Source organism: Felis catus, chromosome D2, assembly GCF_018350175.1.
Source record: "Felis catus isolate Fca126 chromosome D2, F.catus_Fca126_mat1.0, whole genome shotgun sequence".
In the NCBI taxonomy this organism is placed as follows: Eukaryota; Metazoa; Chordata; class Mammalia; order Carnivora; family Felidae; genus Felis; species Felis catus.
In genome coordinates, this window is record NC_058378.1 from 13659158 (window position 1) to 13672587 (window position 13430).

A 13430-nucleotide genomic window follows, 5' to 3' on the forward strand; every position below is an offset into this window, starting at 1 on the left:
AGGAAATATGCACTTAAAATTATGGTTTCTTCAAGTTCTACCCTGTAAGATCTTAGTGAAGGGATCTATTTCTTTGGTAAACTCAGAGCATCTAAGAAAATGGATGAATGAATGCACTAGCATATTTGTAGATACTTAAGTCCTTGGATGGAAGATTTCAGGACAAAACAAAATTTTAAAATATTATTGGGGTGCCTGGGTGGCTCAGTCGGTTAAGCGTCCAACTTCAGCTCAGGTCATGATCTCATAGCTCGTGAGTTCGAGCCTCGCGTCAGGCTCTGTGCTGACAGCTCAGAGCCTGGAGCCTGCTTCGGATTCTGTGTCTCCCTCTTTGCTCCTCCCCTGCTAGCACTCTGTTTCTTAAAAATAAATAAACATTAAAAAAAAAGTATTGGGGCGCCTGGGTGGCGCAGTCGGTTAAGCGTCCGACTTCAGCCAGGTCACGATCTCGCGGTCCGGGAGTTCGAGCCCCATGTCAGGCTCTGGGCTGATGGCTCAGAGCCTGGAGCCTGTTTCCGATTCTGTGTCTCCCTCTCTCTCTGCCCCTCCCCCGTTCATGCTCTGTTTCTCTCTGTCCCAAAAATAAATAAACGTTGAAAGAAAAAAAAAAAAGTATTATTGATAAATGAGGTCCAAGTAGATACGAACAAGAAAATGTTTTTGAAGTTAAAATGTATAGCAACAAGAAAGTATGATTGATTTGTAAATAAGTTTTGAACACACCAGTAATAGAAATGAAAATAATGTGAATATTTACTGATCCATTATATGCCTAGTCTATTAAACATTTTAATTCATAAGGTAACATGGTCTGTTTAGAAACTTCCCTTTATTTTCAAAAACAGAATGTGGCTCTGGGAGATGAGGTTTGTTGCACTGGGTTGGGTGATCTTATTGTTTCTTAGATCTGGGAAGAAGTGTTTAGATGGTCTTGTCCGCAGGGGCTGGGGCGCCTGGGTGGTTTGGTCGGATAAGCATTCAACTTCGTCTCCAGTCATGATCTCACGGTTCGTGAGTTCGAGCCCCACATCAGGCTCTGTGCTGACAGCTCAGAGCCTGGACATTGCTTCGGATTCTGTGTCTCCCTCTTTGCTCCTCTCCTGCTAGCACTCTGTTTCTTAAAAATAAATAAACATAAAAAAAAAATAAAAAAAAAACAACCTTTTTTAATAGGGGCAATATATCGTAGGGGAACACAGTGAAGGTTCAGAGGGGATCTGAGGGAGGGGCTGGCGCTCTGAGCCCCTCTGTCCTCTGACCCAATATAGCTGCCTCAGCTCTAACAGAGACCCAACTTTGACCCAACCTGACCCAGTTTCAAATTCTGGGGAGGGAGAATCAGATTGGCTCACCTGGGCAGCTGTCTGTCTCTTGTGTACTCAACTGTAGTCTGGGTCTGGGGTCATGAAGTATAAACACCATGTTGGGGCCTTAACTCTGCCGGCATGGCCAACAGTTCTGAGAGTCATGGTCTGGACCGGTATTTGAAAAGTCGCCACGATACTGTGGATAAAGACAGAGTTGTTCTGGTAAAAGGCATGGGGACCAAAGTTCTACCAAACTGCCAACCCTCCCCTGGGGCCTGGGAGTGTAGTTCTGGAAACTATGGATCTATTTCTGCCCCCGGTTTTTGTAGGAAAATGAAGTTAGAGGGGCGCCTGGGTGATTCAGTCAGTTGAGCGTCCGACTTCGGCTCAGGTCATGATTTTGTGGTTCGTGGGTTCGAGCCCTGCGTCGGGCTCTGTGCTCACAGCTCAGAGCCTGGAGCCTGCTTCAGATTCTGTGTCTCCTTCTCTCTGCCCCTACCCCTGCTTGCTCTCTGTCTCGCTCTCAAAAATAAATAAAAACATCAAAAAAAATTTTTTAATGAGGTTAGTGAGTGGGGTCACCTCCTCAGACATACACGCAGCAGCTGAGTGTGTGGGCTAGGAATGGCACGGGGGCCCTGAATCCTTGTGGAACGTTCGCTCCCCCCCGGCTCTGTCTCCCCCTCATTCCCAGTAACCCAAACACAAAGCTGCTGGGAATGCCTTCTGTTTCTTTTAAATTCCTCTTTTTAGAAAGAAAATCACTTTTGTATTTCTAAGGTGAGTTGGTTTTGACTTGCAGAGTTAAAAAGAAAAAGAAAAAAGGAATACAGCGAAAGTCAGTGTTAACACCAGAAGGCGGCTTGTGTCCCCGGCCAGAAGCTTCCTCTGGCGTGCTCACCAGACCACGTCTTGCCCAGCACCCTTCAGTCCTCATTTCTCCTTCACCGAGGATCTCCAGACAAGGGCCGGGTGGCACAGGCAGGCTTGCTGTGGTCACTGACCATGTGTCAGGTTGAAAATGTGCTTTGGTGCCTCCCATGGTACAGTGACTCTTGTCCCTGTGCCTCCCAGCAATGCCCCTGTGTGCGGGCCGAAAGGCTACATGAAGCATCTTGCAGGAGCACGGTGAACGTGATGGCCCGTTTCCCTTAGGGGACATACACTTGGGGGGAACCTTCCTCCCGTCCCCGCAGACCGTTCCAGGGGAAGGCGCTTGGCTCTGTGGCTGAGGTGAGACGCTGGCCACGGTCCTTTACAAAGCCCCGTTGCTCCTCCGTCCGCGGGGTCAGCTCGGGCTGTCTGGAGGCTCTGTCCTGTGTCTTGCACGCAGAGCCACTTGATGGCACTGTTAGAACTGCGGAAGAGAGGCCGCCTCCCTTGAAACAGTACCTACCCCCCCCCCCCGCCCCATCTTCTCCAAAGTGTCATTTCCAAGCACCTTCTTCCAAACGGAGGCAGAACAAAATCATTTCCTAGCCCATTCCTGCTGGCCTGCCCCCCCCCCCACCCCTCTACAATCCACTCCCTGCTGGGTGTTAAGATTTAGTGACCGCTCTGGTCCCCCCCCCCCCATCCTTCCATCCTACTTTTCCAGATCTTTATCATTCTGTGTGTCGGTGGAGGGGGGGGGTTGCTCTGGGGTTCCAGGCAATCTGCCGGAGGAGAAAGGGCCATGAAAAGCTCCTAAGGACCTAGGGATCTTAAAGAGAAACAGAAGTGCGTGGAATCCTTCTGGCCGCAGGCCTTGTTTTCTGGAAGAAAGGAGCAGTTGGCCGTGGGGGGAGAGCAGAGGCTGCATGGAGAGGGGTCACTGGGAGAAGGTGCTTGGGAGGAACGGGAGGAATGTGCAGACAGTGCAGGAAGTGAGCTCTCTCAGGCGGAATCTTGGCATTAGGTTGCACGGATTAAAGGCTTTCTGTTCTTGGCTTCCCAGCTGCCACTGTGTCAAAATCCCCCTCGACCCACCGGGTCAAGGGTGGGTGGGGGCGTGGTCATAAGCGACCCTTGCCTTCATCCCTTGTTTTGGCTTCTGGTTCCCTGTTCTTGCTGTCACTTCCTCTTTCTCAGAGATGTGTGTGGTGGGGACCACGAGCCAGAGAAGATGGGAAAGCACCAATGCCCCACCCTGGCACCGCGGACCTCAGGTCTGCCCACCACAGAGCCACCCACCGCTGCCCCAGCTCGCCTTCCGCAGGAGGAAGGAGAAAACGCTGTTGCTTGGGAGGAGTTAGCTGTGAGGAAGGCATTTTCCCTGAACAATGACCAGGAAATACTGTCTTGCCTGATATTCTCGGACATGTGCTGCCCTCTTGGCAGAGTCCTTTGAAGGCTTGTTAAACCGTGTAAATGCCAGTGAAGCAGTCCCCTGACTCAGAGCGGCCTACACAGCACCGGCCGCCGAGGCCTGCTGGTTTCCCCTTGGCCGGTGCTCGCCACGCCCCTCCTGCCAGCCAGCGCTGACCTTGAGTGGGGGATCCAGGCCGACCGCAGGTGGGAGGTCATTCTCTGCTGACTCAGGCCCCGACTGGGGCAGGTGCGTGCCTCCAACCCTATGAGTAATACCCAGCTTTTCATCTTCAAAGGGCCTTCCCAAGATTAACCAATTAGTCACCCCCAGAGAGCTACAAAGCAGGCGACTATTGTCTTCATTAAGCCTGTGATGGAGGAGGGAGGCGAGTGGAGTCCCCACCCCAGGCCAGTGAGAGTCTGAGTTTGGGTGCCCGTGAGCAGTCGCTCGGGATGCCCCAGGGGGTTGCAGGGTGTGTGGTGAGGAAACACGAGCGCGCTAAAGTGGAGGTTGGAGCTTCTCCCCGAGCAGAAGTCGGGGGAGGCCACGGAGGGGTGAAGGGGAGGGTTGGAGGGTCTTAGGCCGTAGGAAGGGTGTCCTGCTGAACCCAGAGCGAGCAGCTGCAAAGGCAGGTTGACACAGCTTATGCACGGAGGGCTCCCCCAGATGTTCTAAACCCTCAGAAACCGGTGCTGACGATGGCCCTCCGAGCCCTCCAGATATCTGTGAAATGAGTCTTGGAACACTTCCCTTTTTGTATCTGTGTGAGGATTTTGAATGACTAAAAACGATCAAGCACCTTGCGGACCAGACGCGTGATGCGGAAGGTCAGAGGAGCCAGGGGCGAGCGCTCGTCCAGGTCACTCTGTGCCGCGGGTTTGTCCTCTTCCAGACGCACAGCGCGGGTCAGAGAGTTTTGGGAGGTAAGGCTGCCCTGGTGACAGAGTAAGAACCGAAGCACCTTCTGGAAGCCAGACAGCAGAGCAATCCTTTCAGTCAACCCTGTCTGCAGCTGCTTTTTATAAACTTGGCATAAATATGTGCTTGGGAACGCCAGGCCAGTGTATCTGGAAAATATTTGCTACCCTTCGAAAACACACACACAGACACACACATGGGCACGCGCATGCGCGCACACACACGCGCACACACACACATGCTTGGGAAGGGAAAAAAAAGCACAACAGAAATTGTGCATGATACAGAGTGGCTTCACTTGCGGTTTTTTTCCATTACTTCCTCAGTTCATTTTTCTGCTGCCAATTTTAGAAGGCCATAAGTCATAGTTGTTGTTAAACTTTGTCAGTTAAAATGTAACTCTAAGAACAAGTCATATGATACGTTGTAGCCAAATGGCCTTTTGGAGGGAAGTTGTCGTGGAAGGCACGGTCCAGGAGTGAGTGCCGGTGTCCCCAGGTCTCCTCTGCTGTGCATTACGCACTGTGCCCGCAGGCGGTCCTGGCCCTCTGGGCCCCAGAGTGGTCATTTTTGCCACAGCTCCAAAGGGCCACCTATCAGAAGAAAGTAGATGTGCCGAGTCTGGTTTCTAATGTTTACTCTGTGTGACCCGGAACAGAATGTGGTCTCATTACGGGTGATTTGTTACGAGTCCCCCATTTGCTGTCCTAGGGATGACGGGATCTACTTCCTCATAAACCGTGACCCAGCAGAACCAGAAACTAAGAGTCCAAAAGGGAGGAATTGGCCCTTTGAGGCTGGGAGCGCCTAGCTTCTTCACATCTGCCCAGAGGAGCAGCGGACCCTGAGTGGCAGGCAGCCTGGCTCGTGCCTCTGGGCTCTGGGGGCGGGGGGTGGGGTGAGGGGCTTGGTTTGCTGCCTGGCGTCGTTTGGGACTGGGCACCTTCTGAGGGCAGGGCCCTGGGTGTCCCCAGCAGTTGTGGTGTTGAAGGCAAGGCCAGGCACAGTCAGCACTTACACATGCTTGTGCTGACAACCAAGATCAAAGACAAACACCCACGAGGCTGTCAGAGCAAAATCAGCCTGCAGGGAGGCACGACCGCCGGGGGTGGGGGAGCCTCCTCTTGCCAGGCCTGTCTTCTGTGCGGCCTTCCGTCTGCTGCACTTTCCTCTGTCTGACCGTCCACTGAAGCCACCTTGGGGTCTCAGAGGAGAGCAGGGGGAAGACACAGTGAGGATTAGGGAGACTTACTCAGGGGCCAGGCTCCCAAACTGTGAGGCCAGGCGTCATCTCTGTGAGGCAAAACCAGAACGGGGACCGTTGTTCCAAAAGCTGGTCCTCGCTTTAATCCATGGGCCGCTCGGAATTTCTGGGAAGGACTGACAGGTCTGATGCCAGACCCTGCCCCTGACTTGCCAGGCCACTTCCAGGGAGAAGCAGGGCTCTCTCGGTTCCTGAGGGTGCGTCTGTCTAAAGGGTGCTCTGGCCGCATGTGCTGTGCATGGGCCCGCGGTGCCCGGATGCCAGGTGCAAAGGCCACTCCACTGCCTGACAGCTGGGCCCTCCAGGTCATGGTTTGCTCAGCTTGGGGCATCCTGTGCCACCGGCTTCAGAATGACCCTTGTAGCATCTCAGCTGGCCCGCCAGAGATCGCCATGCTTCTCATTTGGACCCCCTTTCCTCCTTCGGGGGCGGGACTCTTTCGTTCATTCAGTCCTTCCTTCGTAGGACAGATACATACTACAGAGCTACTGTGCTCAAGGTCGTGACCGGCCACCACACACATCGGTGAGCAAGGAAAGTCCCCATCTTCATGGTGTCTTCATCCTGGCTGGGGAGACGGGCAGATGGATGTGGGCCAGCCCATCCCACGAAGAACTTTGGCGTAAGATGCTGACTGCAGCCACGAAGGGGAGGGACAGATCGGCGAGGTAGCTCACGACAGGAAAGATGATTTGTCTGCAGGGGAGGTGAGGTGCCCTTGGATTTGCCGCTTCACCCCCAGAGCCTCGCCTGTGGAACGGGCACACCGCCATGTGCTTCACGGGGTTGCTCTGAGAAGTGGGTAAAATAATGTGTGTGGAAAGGCACCCTGACAAGCGTTGGCTCCTTCCAAACTCTCCCGTGTCCCCGGTAATCCGGCATCGGATCCATTTTCTGCCCTCTCTTTCGGATGAACTGATTTCACAGTCCCACCTTGCCTGGGCAAACGGGAAAAACCCATTGTGAAAGCAACTGGCCTTCAAACCATTTTCTTGGGAGGGAGGTGGAGAGCCCACGTGCATCCGGATCCTTCAGTGCGGTCTCATCGCTAAATCCAGCGTCCTGCAATGGCCTGGAAAGAGCACGCGGCGGGGACAAGTTCCGAACCTCCTTCCATGTGTGCTGCGTGCCTGAGGCCGCTCTGCCCTCCGGCCACGGCTCCTCGGTGCTCCGTCTACGGAGAAAGATTTAAAAGACTCAGGAAATGAACTCACATTTTTCTTGCCTCCCCCTCCTTTTCCAGAACAGTGCAGCCTTCCTGGAAGAAAGCAAACAAAACAAGTGTGGCTATTTAAAAAATTATTGGAAACCCCGTTGTGAACACTGTGTCTTTGGGTGGCTCCCTGGGGCGCATGTGTCCCCTGAAGCTCCCTGTGGCCGTCACCCCATGGGTGTATCTGTGCGGAGGGGGCAGGGCAGCCGTGTGGTCTCAAAGGAAGAGGGGGCCGACAGGCCTGACGAACGGGCCCCCCCAAAGCAACCATGTGCACCTGACACGCACAGACGGCGGACACAGACACGGAGGCGACTCCCCCTGAAACCAGAGATCCATCCGCCCGCCCCCCGAGCGCCGGCGACTTCTGCCCTGCATGCGGGTGACTATTTTGGGTTTCTAGGTGCTCTCGTTTGGTGTGTGGCATTCTTGGTGCTGTTATTAATAACACTGTTGGCTGCATGGAGGCTGAAGACGAAGCCTTTTCATTTCAGCCATCTGGTCAGGACGCTTTTCCTTTGATGAGGGAGAAACCTTTGCTGTGTTTCAACTGGAACGCTGCCTCCCAATTAAGGTGACAGCAGATGCCGCACGGCCCCGTCTTTGCAGGAATAGGACGCTCAGCCAGGCTCTAAGCGGCGGCTCCGTCCGGGAGGGAGAAGGCCGTTCATATGGATCGTGCTTGGGCATGTGGCGCAGGTACCGGCGCGCAGGGCCCCGGCCAGGAAAGCCGCCACGAGGTGTTTACCGGCTGGCTTGGCTCTGCGCTCAGCTTTTCCATTGTCAGGCCGTGACAGCGATGCGTTACAGACACCCTCAGGAGACGTTCCTCCGCTTTCATAACAATGAAGGGCTTTTTTTTTTTTTTTTCTGACTCATCTTCAGAAGATTCCCCCCCCCCTTCTTCGTTTGAAAATAAATATAATTAGTAACAGGCAGACGCACTGTATATAGCCAGCCCTTCCTATCCGGGAGAGTTATAATTAAATGTACATGCTGTCTGTTGTTCTCTGTCTGCTGAGCGCCTTGCCACCCGCTCTAGGGGAGCAGCGGCCCGTGGGAGGGGGCTGCAGGGAGCGAGGCCTGTCGGGGCTCCGAGCCCTGCGTCCGGCCAGAAGCGGAGACTCGCTGTTGACCGAATGGCAGACGGAACCGTTGCCCCCTCGCACCGCCCAGGCCGGGGTTTTGCCCCCTGCTCAGCCTCGAGCTGCCCTGGGAGGCCCCCGGATGTGCCTGGTCACTGCTGGGGCGGTCCCCCCCCCTCCCCGGCCCCTCCCAGGAGCAGAGTAGCCAGGTACGGTTGTCATGGCAACGTGGTGGCCACTGCCGGCTGCCGCCGGTGAGGGGCACCTGAGCACCTGCAGGTTAAGATCGGCTCTGGCCAGGCGAGGAGTCAAGACAGCGTTCCTTTGTTCCCGGCTCCCTGCCTGCGAGGCTGGCACCGGGGCGGCCGTCCCCGCCCCTGCGGCCTGAGCTCAGACAGGTTATCCCCAGGTAACCCTCAGCTCGCCTTCCTGACAAGCGGGCGGGCTGGGCGTCCGGTGGCCTCCGTCCAGGCCCATGGAGAGCTCATATTCTGCTGAAATCAGTGGGTCAGGCAGGCCGAGGAATGCGCACGCATGCACACACACACACACACACACACACACACACACACACACACACCCTCGTGGGCATATTCTGGGACCACAGCACGGCCAACAGGCTCGGTGACACAGGAGAGGCTGCCGCGCCTCCTGCCTCCCGTCCCTCCCATCCCTCGGGCAGCCAAGGTGGTGACCGGATGCCTGGTTGGCACAGCCCGCCCCCCTCCTCCCCCCTGCCTGGATCGAGTGCAGCAGGAGTCATCTGAGCCACAGGCACCTTTACCCAAGTTGCTCAAAGTGTTTTCCGAGCAAACAGTTGTTTCATAACACCCGTGAGAAGTAGGTGGGGTGACAAAGCATTCTCTGTCCCTGTCTTACGGATGGGGAGATTGAAAAGCTTGCCCAGCTAGGTGGCGAGGCCAGGAAAGGAAAGAGGGTGCTCTCTCGCCCGGGGCTCTGGGGCACGGAGGGCCGGTGGGTGCCCTGTCCCTAACTCCTGGGGCGGGGGGTCCTGGGCAGCGTGGGGAGGCCCTTTGGAGAAGGAGGCTAGAAGTGGGGGAGGGTCAGGCTTCTCCCACAGCACTGAGGGGCCGCCAGGAGCTCAGTTACTGTCCTTGGTCTGAGGTGTTGACACCGGTGACCCGGGAGGCGTCCTTTGGCTTAAAGTTGCGGGACTCTCGGAGGTGGTCCGCAGATCCCTGTGCCGCATCCTGTGCCGGCCCAGGGATTGTTCCAGGCACCAGGGGTACGTGGCGAGTGAGGACACGTGGCCTTTGGCCTGAGGAGCTTGTAGGAGACAGATCACCGACACATAACATCAAGAAGAAGTAATTTCGGAGGGTGCCAGGTGCTATGAGGAAAGTGCAGATACTGTGACGGACAGAGATTGGCTGGAGGGGAGGGTGGGGGAGAGGGGCAGCTTTAGAGAGGAATCAGAGAAGGAGTCTCCATGGGCTAATCCCAAATGAGGAGAAGGAGTCAGATCCGGACCGGCATTCCAGAGGGAGGGACAGCTGTGCAGGGGCCCCGAGAGGACGGTGAGGGTGGCCTGTCCCAAGGTGAAGGAGAAGGACGCTGCTCCTGGATGATGGGAAGAGGGGGTGTGCAGGGACCTGGTCACGGGCCAGGGGACCAGGTGTGATTCTGGATGCAAGGGGGTGGTGCAGGAGTCAGGACCTCCTGGGGAGGTAGCACGGACACCCTTTTGTGAGGGACTCGATGTGGGGCGTGAAGGATGATTTCTAGGCGTTTGCTTGAGCTGGAGGACAGGGCCATGGACTAAGGCGGGGAGACTGAGGAAGACGCATGGACGGGAGACACAAAGGATGGTCTTGGACATGGGGAGTTGGAGATGCCTGCTTCCAGGTGGCTATTTCTGGGGCTTGGGCATCTGTGTTTCTTGAGCTCTTCCTCTCAGACCACGGAGAAGGAGGGTGGGTCGTACCGCAGGAGTTCTGAATTCACCTGACCCTTCCAGTGCTCAAACCCAGTCTTTTTCAAGGAGGATCAGACTCCTGATCTCTAAGCTGCAGTGGGGCTCTGTCACTGTGGGTTTATGACGTGGGGAGCAGACCAGCCTGGGGTTGCTCTACAGTCAGACCCCCTTCTTTGTGGGTGCCTGAAACTGCAGACAGTACCGAACCCTATATGTGTGCCATGTTTTTCCTATACATATGTATGATATGTTTAATTTACAAATGAGGCGCATTAAGAGAGTGACAACAATAGCTAATAATCAAAGAGAACGGTTATAACAATATACTGTAGTAAAAGTTATGTGAAAGTGGTCTCTCTCTCAAAATAGCTTACTGTACCGTACTCCTCCCTCCTCTTGTGATGACGGGGGATGATCACATGTCCACGTGATAAGATGAAGCGGGGTGAGGGGCACCTGGGTGGCGCAGTCGGTTAAGCGTCCGACTTCAGCCAGGTCACGATCTCGCGGTCCGGGAGCTCGAGCCCCGCGTCAGGCTCTGGGCTGATGGCTCAGAGCCTGGAGCCTGTTTCCGATTCTGTGTCTCCCTCTCTCTCTGCCTCTCCCCCGTTCATGCTCTGTCTCTCTCTGTCCCAAAAATAAATAAACGTTGAAAAAAAAATTAAAAAAAAAAAAGATGAAGCGGGGTGAATGATGTGGGCATTGTGACCTGGCTATACCCCGGGAGGATCACCTTCCCGACCGCAGTTGACCGCAGGGAGGGAAACCGCAGATAAGTTGGGAAACTTCTGTATGTGATGTGGTGAACAGCCTTCTGTGGACTCAACTTGCTTGTCTCTTCCCATCCAGCCCCTTCCTTCCATGGCCAAATCCTTGGACATTTACTCTTCGGCGCCCCACTTTGGCTGATCTGTTACCTGTGGGTAAGGAAGGACCTAAGTCTTGCCTGTCTTTTGACTGGTAAAATAGAATGGCAAAGTGATTAGCAATTTCTTCCGAGAAGGGGCATTTGAGGAGGATGGGCCCATGTGTTCACTGACCAGAGAGGGGTCCACTAAGCAGGAGGGCTAGGATTCTTTGTGGCCACTGACTTGGCATGGAGCTTTGAAGAACATGCTAGTTCTTACCCCACAGTATACATTGAAAGCTACAAAAAAGATTGCATCAGAGAAAACAGCTCAAGCCCCCTGCTGGACCCACCTACTGCCGGGTCAACTCAGAGCCATTAGTGCAATGGAAATTCTGATTCTGGGTCTCCAAGGAATTATTATCGTAATCATTATCATTATTATTTTTAAGTAAGCCCTACACCCAACGTGGGGCCCGAACTCACAACCGGAGATCCAGAGTCACAGGCTCCCCCGGCTGAGCCAGCCACGCGTCCCTCCGAGGAATTATCTTGGAGCTAAGGATGTATTATGATATTTACGTCCGTGGGAATTTCCTGGCGTCTCATCATAAAGCTTTTTGCTGTGGCAGGGGGTTCTCATCATGGATGTCACACAGGAAGTGTCTGATGTACCGAGAACATCGTATTATGAGGTTGTCTTCCCGTGTCCCAGGAATAGATTCAGAGATACCCGTTCTCATACCCCAAGAACTCCTTGGGTAAAGACTCAGAAGCTCACTCATTATGATCGACTTTTCAGTGGACAGACCACTGTCACTGACGTGGTGCTTTGAAGCACACCAAGTGCCCTCATGGCCATTTTCTCATTTGATTATGGCCACAACCCACAACAGTACTGGCATTTCATCAGTGCAGACGCAGCAGCTCAGAGAAGTCAAGTCCTTCGTCCAAAGTCACTCAGCAAAGGGAGAGCTGGGGATTAGTCCTGGTTCTCAGACCTCTCCCACTTTCCCAAGTCCCCGTCATCCCACCTTTGGTGGCAGTGGGCCAGGGTGGTTCTGGGGGGGGCCTGTGTGGGCCGATGTCACTGTGAGTTCTGCGAGCCCGGCCCGGGAGGTGCTTGGAACTCCCCGAGCTCGCTCTCGGGAACTGGTTCTGCTCACCGAGGGCTGTGTCGCAACGTGACCAATGGATGAGAAGGCTGACAGCCATTCCTTCGCCAATGTGATTCAAGGTCATTTGTCACCTCGGGAAGCGCACGGAGCAGCGACATGCAGCAGGGAGGCGCGCTGCTCCGGAGCCAAGCCTGCGGTGTGGCCTGGCACCTTTCCCGTGTGGCAGGGAGAAGGGGAGCTTCTGGAAGTGAGCAAGTGCCTAGCCAGGCCCGGGAGTCCAGAGCCCTGGAGACTTTGGTCAGAGCTGACTCAGCCCCTCTTTTGAGAAAGGAACCTGATGCAATGTGGAGGTTGCATCCCCAAGCTGGGGTTAGGATGCCAGGACACGGGAGGCATCAGCGAGAGCTGGTGACTGCCACCGCCGGCTGAGCTTTGAGACATGACAGGCGTCACCGGAGGGTCAGCAGCTGCCGTCCCTCCGGTGTCGCCTGAGGAAATCATGCTCACTGAGCTACCAGAGTGTCCTCATAGAGACGATCTCTCTTCCTAATTTAGCAGGCGGTGCTTGCTTGCTTTTTCTGAAGGAGCCCAGAACTGTCCACCTACACTGCTGTCCATCAAAGCGCCGTGTCCCAGAGGAGGAAGCCCTCACGGGTGGGGGGCCAGGCCCTGGGGTGGAGGCCTGGACGTTGTCGCGCGTGCTCTGAACAGTGCACGCCCCGGGTTTGATGGCTAAGACGGTGCCTTGTCTCATTGGGCCCTCCTTCTCACATTGGTAACATCGGCCTCCATCACAGCTTCCTTTTGGACTTTCTTGCTCAGGGGAACAGCACTGAGATGTCCTTGTGGTTCACGACCCAGGCCTCAGCTCAGGTGTCCCTCCCTGAGAGAAGTCTTCCTGATATGCGTTAGCAGGCCCCTGCCACGCTTTTTTTTTTTTCTTTTTAATGCTTATTTATTTCTGAGAAAGAGAGAGAGACAGAGTGTGAGTGGGGAGGGGCAGAGAGAGAGGAAGACACAGAATCTGAAGCAGGCTCCAGGCTCTGAGCTGTCAGCACGGAGCCCGACGCGGGGCTCGAACTCACAGACCGCGAGATCATGACCTGAGCCAAAGTCAAGAGTCAGGCGCTTAACCAACTGAGCCACCCAGGCGCCCCTGGCCCCTGCCAATCTTGATGTTCCCCTGGCACCTACCACTACCAGAAACTACGTATTGGTTTGTTTGTTGTTTCTGATTCTCCCTGTCACTAAAACGTAAGCTCCTTGAGGGATGGGAGCATGCTCAGTTTAGCTCACCATCATACCCTCAACACCTGGCAGGGAGCTGGGTGCTAGGGACACACAGTATCTGTCCTTGGAAGGAAGGAATGAATGAATGAAAGAATGAATGCAACCAAGTAGCTGACATGGATGTGGGCACCAGGAGGGGCAGGCTTAGTGTTTATTTATTTT

General features: G+C 54.8%; 1 long non-coding RNA gene across 1 annotated transcript; it reads right to left on the reverse strand.

The window, feature by feature from the left end:
- Positions 1-309: 309 nt before the first annotated feature.
- Positions 310-6997, reverse strand: LOC109492984. Its single transcript, XR_006586872.1, has 3 exons — positions 4397-6997; positions 1353-1503; positions 310-359 (listed from the first exon to the last, which is right to left on the reverse strand). It is a non-coding gene; the product is annotated as an uncharacterized LOC109492984 (long non-coding RNA).
- Positions 6998-13430: the final 6433 nt, after the last annotated feature.